Source organism: Sceloporus undulatus, chromosome 2 (genome assembly GCF_019175285.1).
Source record: "Sceloporus undulatus isolate JIND9_A2432 ecotype Alabama chromosome 2, SceUnd_v1.1, whole genome shotgun sequence".
Taxonomy (NCBI): domain Eukaryota; kingdom Metazoa; phylum Chordata; class Lepidosauria; order Squamata; family Phrynosomatidae; genus Sceloporus; species Sceloporus undulatus.
In genome coordinates this window covers 18,349,834-18,360,701 of record NC_056523.1, presented here as the reverse complement: position 1 = coordinate 18,360,701, position 10,868 = coordinate 18,349,834, and positions in this window count along the sequence as shown.

Genomic DNA, 10,868 nt, shown 5'->3' with positions numbered 1-10,868 from the left:
GGCCATTTTTCTCTTTTCTTCCAGAAGGATTGAGGGATATCAGTAAATGTTACCTGATCTGTAGTTACACTGAATTCTGCAGTTTTGAACAAGAAAAGTGTAACATTTTTCAGAACAGCTCAGTAGATTGTACATTAAAAGACTGTTTGGTTAAAGAAAGAAATCAGGAAATAAAAAACCCTTACTAAATATCACTTAAATTATGTGTTTTCTTCAGATACCTTGCTCAGCCAAACAGCCTCAGATATATTCTGACTAGGACACTGCAAGAGATATTGTCCAAAAAGTAAAATTTCTATGGTCTGCAAACTGTTGGTCTGCAAATGTTGTGAGGCTAAAAACAGATGAAGGAAGATGATGAAAGCCACCCCTGAATTCTTTGAATAATAATTAATTAATAATTTGTTTTATTTATATACCGCTATTCCAAAGATCATAGCGGTGAACAGCAAGTAAGCTAATTAGCAAGTAAGCTAATTTGCCCCCAACAGTCTGGGTACTCATTTTAGCGACCTCGGAAGGATGCAAGCCTGAGTCGAGCTTGGGCCCTTTTGCTGGTCTTGAACTCGCAACTTTGTGGTTTCGAGTGAATGGCTGCAGTACAGGCATTTACCCACTGCGCCATAGGATAAGATTAAAATGCAGTAATAGTAAAATGAAATTATACTGAAATCACATATGGATCTTCTTCAAATGAACTGCCACTGAGTTCAAGATGACTTACTCTTGGTAAGTGGCTATCTGTTTCAAAATTCAAGAATATACAAATGTGGTGTTCTGTTGCAGCAAGTATTCCAAACTAAAGTAAATGTGGACAGAATTTAGGCCATTGGGATTAATGACTTTTAAAATAATCAATCCTGCTTTTGTACATCATATATCAGCCTAAGACTGGTTTACATAGGTGGAACATTGTCCTATCACTTTATGCCTTTAACAGATAGGGCTGTTTTCCTGCAATACCCACAAAACACACTTTAAAAAAAAAAAAAGCCACAATTATTAATTTCCCTCTTCCTGACACTTCATGCAAAGGCATGGGCAGGAGTGCTATTTTATTCCATTACATATATGATCTGCAGTTTAGCAACTACTTTAAACCAAACTGTATTTCTGTTTCAAGAACATACAGTCAGCCCACTGCATTCACAGATTCTGCACTAACAGCGTGAAATATTTCCCCCCAAATTCCAAAAAGCATTCTTTGATTTCACCAATTTATATAAAGGACATCTTGTACTATATCACTGTATACAAGGGTACTTCAGCATCCATGGGTTTTAGTATCCATATACAGTGGTACCCCGGGATACGAAATACCCAGGTTACGAAATTTCCGGGATACGAAAAAATCCCATAGGAAATAATTGTTCCGGATTACGAATGTTTTTTCGGGTTACGAAAAAAATTTTGGTGCTTTTTTCGGCTTTTTCGCACGAAATCGCGGCTTTTCCCCATTAGCGCCTATGGCATTTCGGCTTGCGAATGGTTTTCGGGTTACAAAAGCGGCGGCGGAACGAATTAATTTCGTAACCCGAGGGAGCACTGTACAGGGTTGCCACGACTAGGGGTCCATTTGAGGGCGGCTAACAACAAACAATAACAATCTCCACTGAGCTTTCCACCTATTTGTGAGGAAGTATGGAACATGAAAATATAACAATAAAGGAATGTCACAGCAGACCATGCGGACAATAAAGCCCCTATTCTAAGCCCAGTTTAGGAAAGGGCATCCCCATATTCTCTCTCACCTCACAGAGGCTACATCTGCACTGCAGAAATAATCCAATTCAAAGCCACTCTAATTGCCATGGCTCAGTGCTATGCAATTCTGAGATTTGTAATCACAAAACTAAAAATCCCAGAATTCCATAGCATTGTGTCCTGGTGGTTAAAATGGTGCCAAACTGCATTATTTCTGCAGTACAGATGCAACAGTAGTGCTGCTCCCCTGATGCAAAGATCACTATTAAGAGTGATTTGGGGAAGGTTTTGTTTTTTGTTTTTTAAATGACAAATTTCAAACAATCAAATGTTAATTAAAAAATAACTTTTTTGTTATTACACAATGACTTCAGGGTACACACCAGCTCTCCCCTTGTTTCAAAAATCATATTGCATATATATATATATATATATATATATATATATACACACACACACACACACACACACACACACACGAATTAAGAAGGCACTTAAAACGGCCATGAAAATAGACAAGAAGTCCAAAAGAAAAATGAGATTGCAAAGTGGGGCAGCTAAGAGAAGGAAGGAGTCATAGAATCCTAGAATCGTAGAGTTGGAAGAGACCACAAGGGCCATCCAGTCCAATCCCCTGAAGGGTGAGAAGAGAAAGAGGAAAGGCAAAGGAAAGGGGGGAGGGAGAGAGAGAGAGAGAATATGGATTAGAGAAAGTGAAGTTGGAAAGAAAAAGAGTGAAAGTATGAGAGAGAAGGAAGTGAGGGAGAACTTACTTCCTTGGCCCAGGCAGCAGAAAGGCCTACAAATACACAAACCGACCCCAGTCTCACCCATTTACCTGCAAAGGTGCGGCCAGGTTGGGCTTGATGGATAGAGTCAATGAGGGAGGTCACAGGCCTGAATTTGCAGATCAGTGGAAGACAGGGTCTTCATGGGGTTGCCATGAGGTGATGCCGAAGGCAGTTAACAGCAAATCACAAAGACCACCTTTTGCTGCTTTGCAATTGGGCTGACAGGTACAAATGACCTGTCCCTCTCCCCCCCAAATCCTGGTGTTTAGGTTGAAGACAGAAACAAAGTGAAAACTGGAAACCTAAAATGTAGAGTAAAGAGTGTATCTATACTACATAATTATATTTGTTTAACACCACTTTACAGAGCCAGTGTGGTGAGTATTGGATTGCAACTCTGGAGACCAGGGTTCAATTCCCTACTTCACCATGGAAACCTGCTGGGTGATCTTGGATGAGTCACACACTCTCAGTCCCGGAAAACGCCATGATAGGTTTGCCTTAGGGCCACTATAAGTTGGAAACAACTAGAAGGAACAACAACAACAACAACAAATGCCACTTTAACCGTCTTAGCGTCTTACTACAAAATCCTGGGATTTGTAATTTTGTGAATTCTCTACCGGAGAGCACTAATGCTGTAATTCGAAGGAGTGTGCTAGAGAACTGAGATTCCTTCACCATACTACAAATCCCAAGATTCCACAGGATGGAGCCATGGCAGTAATAGTGGGATCAAAGTGCCTTATAACTGCCGTGTGGGTGGACCTCCTGTTCTCCTGAATAAAAGACACAGAGGAAAAACATGGTTCCCTTGTCAGAAGCCATGGTAGCTGAAGTGGAATCAAAGTACTATAACTATGCAGTGTGGATATACCTTCTTTTTTCATAGAGTTGGAAGAAATCCCCAAGGGCCATCCAGTTTAACCGTCTGCCATGCAGGAACACAGGATCAAAGCATCCCCCAACAGATGGCCATCCAGCCTCTGTTTAAAAACACCTAGAGGAGAGTCTACTTTTGAACAGTTCTTACTTTCTTCTTAATGTTTAGGTGGAATCTCTTTTCCTTTAGCTTCCATCCATTGCTCTGTGTCATATCTCTGAAGTTATTGTTGTATGCCTTCAAGTTGTCCCTGGGGAAAAGTGGGAAATATATTTATATGAGAAAATTAAAACAGTTTGCCTCTCATGCTGGACAGACCTCTCCCATTCCAAATTTCCAAATTTGAAATTTGATGCTCTGGGTGGTTTTATTGCCTCAGTACTGAGTTCAGCAGTTAAACAGCAGGGGTTCAATTTTTGCATGGATCTACAACAACATTTGGAGCCAGACTGACTAGTGTGCTCTCCGGTAGAGAATTCACAAAGGAGCACACTTAAGGAGCACAGGATGCATGCAGAGACAGCTGCTATATGTGTAGAATTTCACAGGATTCACAGTCCAGTACTTTAATTCATCCTTTTTAGATCATTTGGTCAAAAGCATCCATTCTGAATTTAACTGATTTTCATGTGTCCTATGTTTATGTTAAGCTTAATGTGCTTAAGTATTTTCATGTGTTTTAATCTATGTTGTGTGCCACCCACCTGGAGCCTTGGGGAGAGGTGGGTAAGAAATACATTTTTGTTGTTGTTGTTAGCTGCACTGAGTCTCTATGTTGGGAGAAAGGCAGGATATAAGAAAAGAAAATAATAATAACAATAGTTGTATAATTAGAGGTTCACCTTTTTCAGGAATTGTTGTACATGATATATTTTTGTAGTACAATTTCAGGAGGCGACTAAGGTACTAAAGGGCATACAGGACAACTGATATTACCTAACCAACCCTGATATATTTATTCAGAATTCTTGAAGGCCAGAAAACAAATCCCAGCTAGATAAACATGTTGTTTCCAAAAGTTCCCCAGCCCAATGAGATTGTTTCTAGGCAACTTTTTTTCTCAAGGTAGACTAGGCTATGTAGGAGTCACTTACTTAAACCAAGCCTGCACAAGTGACTAAAGATTTGAAGCTGGGTCTCCAAGATCTTTTTAAAACTGCCAAAGAAACAGAGTCCATCACCTTCTGAGGGAGCCTGCTTCCTTATTGGACAGTTCTTGCCTACAACAAGTCTTCCCTAATGTTTACTTGGAAGCTGCATGTTTGTGATTTTAATCATCTGGTTTGGGTCCTAGCCTCTTAAGTAGTAGAAAGGAAGCTCCTTCTTCCACATCACAGCCCCCAAATGTTCAAAGAGGGCTGTCACATCATTCCCCGTCTTCTCCAAGCTAAAGGTACCTAGCTCCCTGAACTATTATTCTTCACAAGCTTTGGTTTCTGGACTTTTTGGCATTCTGCTCACCCTGCCCTGGATACCTTCCAGCTTATCATTATCTTTCTTAAACTATGGTGCTGAAATCATTTAATTATTTCATTTTATTTGTATAAGGCACAATGACCTTTACAAAATATTATAAACAATGGCCATACATTTTGCTAGACTACAACCTATTAACTTATAAACAGAGATAGGGAAACCCTTAAGAGATCAGGTAGCAGGTGGTCAGTGGCAAAACAAACTGATGTTCCATTCCACCTACAACATCTCATCCCCATTACAGTTCACAATTATTACTTTTATAAAATTACTATGGATGTTTTGGGCAGCTACAACAAAAGTAGCAACTTAATAGTAATGAATTTAGAGCTGTCTGCCAGCAGATCACAAATAGTGTCATGCTGCAAGTAGCCTGCCTTTGCTTTCAAAAGCTCACACAGAATTGTCCCCTAGGATCCTCATATAAATATATAAATATATACATTTAAAAGATAATGGGCTAGATCTTCCATCTCCCCTGAACCATAGTTATGATGCTGAAATGCAATCACAATATTCCAAGTAATGCTATTTCTCCTTGTCACCACACAACTGTCAGTTCCTAGGGGACTGGAATCATGAAGGCAAGCACTTTTTAAAACAAAAGAATCCTTGAAGTGGTACATTGACATATCTCAAAGCTATATGTTGCCATCCTTGGAGCAAGGCCATGACTTTAATACCGCAAGCCCAGTTTCCTTGCTGACTTCATATTTGGGTGTCCGTCCATTGTTTCTAAGGAACTCAGTACTTTCCGCAAGCTGATGTACATACATGAGGAAACATGTGCAACAGCCTTGCAACACAGTTAGTTCTCTTTAAAACAACAACAACAACAACAACAACAACAACTGTGTTTGTTAAACCATCCTGAGCTTTTTCTTTTGTTCAAATCCTTTTAACATTTGTATGGATGGAAAGATGGACCAAGCTGGAAAGAGACAGACAGAACTTGCTCCTGGGAGAAGAAAAGATGAAATGGACACACCATCTAGTACAACTCAAGGTATCAGTCATTATCTTCAGTTCTGTGTGAGTTTAAGTGTAGTTTAGTAGAATGAAAAGAGTCAATGTGGTGTAGTGGTTTGAGTGTTCGTCTAGGACTCTGGGAGACTGGAGATTTGTATCCCTGCTCAGCCATGGGCACCCCCTGGGTGACCCTGGACAAGTCACACTCTCTCAGTCTGAGAAGAAAGGTACTGGCAAAACCCTCTGAAGAAATGTTGCCAAGGAAATTCCTTAGGAATGCCATAAATCAGAAATGACTTAAAGGGACACAACAACAAGCATAAAGAAAATCATGAACGCTAACTATATATTATCAGCTGAGGGAAGAAAAAGGAATGTGGTAGAGGTCTGTAATATCATGCATCTCTTTACAACAGCAATGGCCAACAACGTTTTTGGATTTCAGCTTTCAATATCCCTCTCCGTTACTGCTGGCTCAGTCTGACTAGAGTGGCAGTGCAAAAAGATCTTAGACGATTATAGCACTATCTTTCACTTTAGCCACCATGTTTCCATGGGAGTTTGAAGTTTATGAAAGGAGTGTTTGGAGTGTCTCACTAAACTACAATATTCCAGGATTCCATGGACGCACAGACTATTAGAGCTGGAAGGGATCATAAAGATAATCTAGTCCAGCTCCCTTCCATGCAGGAATACACAACTACAGCACTCCTGAAAGAAGACCATCCAACCTCCACTTAAAGCCCCCCAACAGTACAGTGGAGACTTGCCTTACATGGGGATGCATTCTGGACCCCTCACAGCAGCATGGTACATGTGCACCATGGGCGCGTGCACCATTCAATAGATTGCAGTACGGCTTTTGCGTAAACTGAAAGCTGCATATGGCGTGCCAGTGTATGGAGCAGGTGCGCTGTACAATCTATTCCACCGTTGAAAGAGTTCTTCTAGCTTTGTGGCGTGGTGGTGGAGATATTAGGGTTTGGGAGCACGCAGCCACCGCACGCTCCCGAACCCTAATACGTACGAGTGCCAGCATCATGGTGGCCTCCCATCCATACAGGGGATGCTATGATGCCACCACTGCTGTACACAACTAGACGTTGCTGGCAGGAAGTGGCGTCATGGCGGCTCACCTTCCTGCTTCCGGCGTTGCAAAAAAGAAGCCACTCCAGGTGGTTCTATTTTTTGCTATGCGTCTGTGCTGCAGCATGGGGTTGTTGCATTGCTAAGAAAGATCTTAATAAACTGTATTTGTTTGTTGTTTGATGACTGCTATTTCACCGTTATCCCAAAATGCCTTCTCAAAGCATGTTACAATATAAGTTAAAACTGATAGAACAATATATGAAACAAAAGTTTTGAAAAAGTTAAACTATCAGTTCTGATTAAGATATTACTGAACACAGCCATGCTGTTAAAGTGAAATAATAGTGCTATAATCGTATAAAGACCCCAGGATTGTGGAGAACAAGTGCTAATACAGATGTCTTCAACTACTTTGACCCACAGAATCCCCCATGATGATGGGAATGCACTTGGCGTATTTGCATATCCCCACTGTTTTTATAGACGTCCACACCATCGGCAACCCTGCTTCACTTATTGTTATCGGACTCTCTTTCCAAAAGCCCTCCCAAAACTGGAGGCAATCCTATGAACATGCCTATGACCTTTCCCAGAAGCCACCATACTGGTTTCTGCTGTGTTTTGACCACAAAATTTCATTTCACAGCTCCTTTCCTATTCCTCTGGTGGAAAATCATCCTGGGAATTCTGCTGGCGGGAAGCATTGCTCTGAAACTGGCTGTGATTCTTCTCATCTTCTCAGGTAAAATCCTTAACCAGCTACAAACACGGGAATATGGGAAGCCGCCTTATACTGTCAGACCATTGGTCCACTTAGCCCAGCATTGTTCTATGATTTCAGGCAGGATTTTTCTTAGGCTGCTGCTACACTGAAGAATTCATGCCATTTGACACCACTTTAATGACTACCAGCATATATACACAACTATAAATCAACCTCATGTATAGGTTGAGGGCAAGTTTTAGGGCCAAAATTATGGATTTTAATATGACCCTTGGATAAGTCGAGGATAAAACATAGGGGCATATAACAAAGGATTTAAAGAATGAAGCAAAGGAAAATTATGCCCAAGTATGTACAAAATTCCAGCAGGCATCACTGTTTGTGCTCACACTAAGGATGGATGAGAGTGTAGAGAGGGAACAGTGCTCCCAGGACAGATTACGCTATTGCCTTTCACCACTGCTTTATTTCTACAGTGTAGCAGCACCCCCAGTTTCCCCATCCTTTTGCAGAGTACTGTAGTCAACAAGTGTGTCGTCAAGCTATGCCGTGCAGACACAAATCCATGTAAGCAATGTCATGCCATTGAGCTGACATTGTGCCTGGCACCATTTTGTAGCCATAGACCATGAAAATAGAATTTGGTATTGGACAGGTAGGGCCTCAGATTCCATGGCATCCTTAGACTATATCTGCACCACAGTTATACTGGTTTGATACCATTTTAATTGCCATGTCTCCATCCTACAGTATTCCAGGATTTGTAGTTTTGTGAAGAACTTTAGAATGATACAAAGCTCTCTTTCACTGCCATGAACCACACCATTAAATCTTCCTAGTAGGGAATTCTCAGTACTGTATCTCATCAAAGTACAAATCACAGGATTCCATAGACTAGAACCATAGCAGTGAAGGTTGCATCCGACTATTGAAAAAATGTATGTATATATAAATCTATGTTTCTGAGTGAATGAGGAAACATGTTTCTACAAGGGAAAGTCATTCTGCACTTCCTCAGAAGCTCTTGGGCAGAATTGGGTAATTCTAGGGAAAGTATAGCAATTATGTACTCCTGTACAAACTTTTTCTGGTTAACTAGGGCAGAAACACCTATCAACATTTCCTTTACTCCAAGTGAGTACTAACCTTATGTCAAACTTTTTTACCCCCCCCCCTTTTTTTTTTTTTTTTTAAAGCATCCCAGTGCACTTCTAAAGACAGGCAAGCAGACTCCCGGTGCAAAGAGAAAATTGTTGATGAATCATGTACAGCACCTACAGGTAGTTTGTTTGGTAAGTGTTGACAAGTCTGTGCTTGTTACAATTTTTTTTGGTATGGTCCGGCTAAAATTCAATATCTTTTAAAGTCCCAGTGATTTCTATGAATAAAATCAGCAGATGCTTGAGTCTCTCCCACTGCATTTGTGTGTCTTTCAAGTCTCCCGTTGACTTATGGGGACCCTATGAATTTCATGGGATTTTCTTAGGCAAGGAATACTCAGAGGTGATTTTGTCAGCGTCTTCCTCTACAACCTACAGGGCCTGGTATTCTCTGGTGGCCTCCCATCCAAGTACTAACCAGGGCTGATTCTGCTTAGTTTCCAAAATCAAATGAGATCTGGTGCCTTTAGGGATTAACTGGATATCAATGTTTTTAAATCACACCTCCTTGGCCCTAGATCACAGTGTTTCCATTCTTGCATACCAGTCTTTCCCCACTACCAGCCAGCTCTCTAGATGATTTGGACAACCCATCCCCTGCATGTTTCAGAGAACATTGAGGTTGTAGTCCAAAATATCTGGAGGACAACAGATTGGAAACAGTTGCTCTTTTATAATAATGAATGATGAGTGAATCAAAGACGGGGGGAAATCATCTAATATTTCAGTTTTTCAATTATTTTGTCTATTTTGTTTATACAAAATGCAAGTTTTGTATATAGAGTCCTTTGCTGACAAGTAAATGCAGGAGTCTGCAAAGGTAAATGTTTTGGAGATGCTCACAGAAAATTCAGTCCAATGGTGCCCTTTTTTCCCTCCCCTCTTGGGAGGGAAAAACAAAAACAAACATGCCCTGCAAACGTAACACAAAATCTAGTTAAGGATGATACCAATTGGCTAATGTTTAGGAAGTTACATCCCTCCCCCACACACAAACACACAATGTGTTTGGAAAGAGATTGTGTTTATGTTATTGCTCTTCAAGTTGATCCCAATTTACAGCAACCCTATCATAGGAGATTATCAAATGGGGGTGGGGGGAGCCAGGAATAAAAGGCATACTCCTGACATAATCACGCAATCACAGAAGGCAATGGCAAACCTAATCTGGATAAATCTTGCCAACAAAAGTCTATGGAGTTTATCAGATGGGTGAAAAAGCCGGGAGTATAAGGCAATCTGGGTCCTGTTCTCTGGAGCAGCAGAAAACAAGCTTGCTCCCTCCTCAATATGACATCCCTTCAAATATTTAAACAGGGCTATCATATCACTTTTTATCCTTCTCTTCTCCAGGCTGAAAATTCCTAGCTCCTTAAGTTGTTCCTCATAGGGCATGGTGTCAGAACCTGTCTAGGAGTCCAAGTAGCCCACAGTTTGAACATGAGTCAACAGTGTGATGCGGCAGCTAAAAAGGCCAATGCAATTTTAGGCTGCATCAATAAAAGTATAGTATCGAGCTCAAGAGAAGTGATAGTGCCACCATATTCTGCTTTGGTCAGGCCCCACCTGGAATATTGTGTCCAGTTCTGGGCACCACAACTCAAAAAGGATGTAGAGAAACTGGAGTGTGTCCAAAGGAGGGTGACTAAAATGGTGAAAGGTCTTGAAACCATGTCCTATGAGGAATGGCTTAGGCAGCTGGGTATATTTAGCCTGGAGAAGAGAAGGTTAAGAGGTGATATGATAGCCCTGTTTAAATATTTGAAGGGATGTCATATTGAGGAGGGAGCAAGCTTGTTTTCTGCTGCTCCAGAGATTAGGACCCGAAGCAATGGATGCAAGCTCCAGGAAAAGAGATTCCACCTCAACATTAGGAGGAACTTCCTGACAGTAAGGGCTGTTTGACAGTGGAACACACTCTTTCCTCGGAGTGTAGTGGAGTCTCCCTCCTTGGAGGTCTTTAAGCAGAGGCTGGTTGGCCATCTGTCGGGGATGCTTTGACTGAGAGTTCCTGCACGGCAGGGGGTTGGACTGGATGGCCCTTGCGGTCTCTTCCAACTCTACGATTCTAT